We start from the raw sequence: 2172 nt of genomic DNA, 5'->3' as shown, positions 1-2172 counted from the left end.
TCCATCGGGTCCACACGCGGCACCGCCCCCAAGGAAATAGGTAACTGCGGAGGTGCCTGAGTAAAAAGCAGCTCAGAGGCATGCTACTCCCGGGACCTGGGAGGTAGGAGGGTTCGTTGTTTTTACGCAAAATTACATCATCGTCCTAAACTGCAAACTTTGCGGTGGGCGTACAATGGGACGAAAGGCACCTCAGTAAGGATATTGAAGTGAGTCTGGGGGAGTCTGTGTATCTCCGAAATTTAAAATATTTTGGCATTCATCATAATAAAAGCAAATGGAGTGCGGGAAAACTTTGGAATAGGCGCCAAGGGCGGACCTAACTGCTTTTGCAGTCGCGCGTGCGCACCAGCAGAAGGCGCCACACCCCCTCCGCCCGCCACACCCCCGAGACTTTTGTGTGTCTGACAGTTTCAGGCTTCTCGCCTTGAATCCAGAGCCTGGTACCCGGTGAAATGACTCACTGGATTAGTGTGAATAAAATATAGGCCCAAGCATGAGTTGGTAGCCCTTTTAACCAGAGTTTGTCTCATACAGTTAACATTTCACAAAAAGTTTTGCACTAGTGATTGCATCGGATGCTCATAAACAAGCCACAGAGTTGAAACAGACATTCCCTCTTCGCAGATGAAGAAACCAAAGATGCCTGCATGAATTTTGGGCTAAGGTTTGTTAAATGGTTGGACTTGGAGTGAGATGTTCTGACTTCAGATTCCTAAATTACACAGTAGCTAAACCTACTGCTTCGAAAACTCAAGTGTATATAAGGACCAAGTAGGTAATTGAATGAGGCCCCTTATTTCAATTTTTTAAAAATCGGAATTTTTTTCACTATTGCTACCTGCGTTCAACTATAATGGTTTGTCACCCATTTCTTGAAGGAAACACATATCTTAGTCTATATTTCATTTGATTCCAAAGAAACAGATGCAAAGAAACACATGTATCCATTGGGTGCACACTTATAATCCCAGAGACTCCGAGGCTGAGGCAGGTGGATCACACGTTCCAGGCCAACATGGGCAATTTAGCAAGACCCTGTCTCAAAATAAAAATAAAATGAATGTAAAGGAGTCCGGGGTGTAGCTCAGAGGTAGTATGTCACAGAGTTCAATCCCCAGTACTGTGCAAAAAGAAGAAGAAAAAGAAATACAGTGGCTGGGGTTGGGGCTCAGTGGTAGAGTGCTTGCCTAGCATGTGGTAGGCACTGGGTTCTATTCTCAGCACCAAATATAAATAAATAAATAAAGGTCCATTAACAACTAAAAAAAAATTTTTTTTAAATACATATACAGGGTTGGGGCTGTAGCTCAGTGGCAAAGCGCTTGCCTAGCATTTGTGAGGTACTGGATTAGATCCTCAGCACCACATAAAAATTAACAAATAAAATAAAGGCATTCTGTCCATCTACAACTATAAAATTTTTTTTAAAGAGAAAGGAAGAGAGAGAGAGAGAGAATTTTATATTTATTTTTTAGTTTTTGGCGGACACAACATCTTTTTTGGTATGTGGTGCTGAGGATCAAACCGGGCCACACGCATGCCAGGCGAGCGCGCTACCACTTGAGCCACATCCCCAGCCCAGAAATTTTAAAAAATACTTATACAGGGCTGGGGTTGTGGCTCAGTGGTAGAGTGCTCGCCTCTCATGTGTGGATTTGGTCCTCAGCACCGCATAAAAAAAATAAAGATATTGTGTCCATCTACAACTAAAAAATAAAAATTAAAAAAAAAACATACAGGGATGGTGCTGAGGTTGTGGCTCAGTAGTAGAGCACTTGCCTATCATGTGTGAGGCACTGGGTTCAGTTCTCAGTACCACATGTCAATGAATAAAGGTCCATCTGTTGAGAGCCACAGCCAAAGGGACCCCAGCAAACTTCCAGCTGCCAGCAAACTTCCAGCTGCCGGCTGATGATTGGTTCATAGCGCCCCAGCAACATCTAGCTGATTGGCTCCTCTGCGGTGATGTTCATTGGGCTGTTTCCCTGCCCTTCAGACTGCCAGCTGATGATTGGTTCACAGCCACCCCCAGCAACATCTAGCTGATTGGCTCCTCTGCGGTGATGTTCATTGGGCTGTTTCCCTGCCCTTCAGACTGCCAGCTGATGATTGGCTCACAGTGGCCCCAGCAACATCTAGCTGATTGGCTCCTCCACGGAGCTGCTCATT

This window comes from Spermophilus citellus, assembly GCF_964194105.1.
Source record: "Spermophilus citellus genome assembly, chromosome: 3".
NCBI classification, from domain to species: Eukaryota; Metazoa; Chordata; class Mammalia; order Rodentia; family Sciuridae; genus Spermophilus; species Spermophilus citellus.
The sequence above is the reverse complement of the archived record's forward strand: the minus strand, read 5'-3'. Positions refer to the sequence as shown.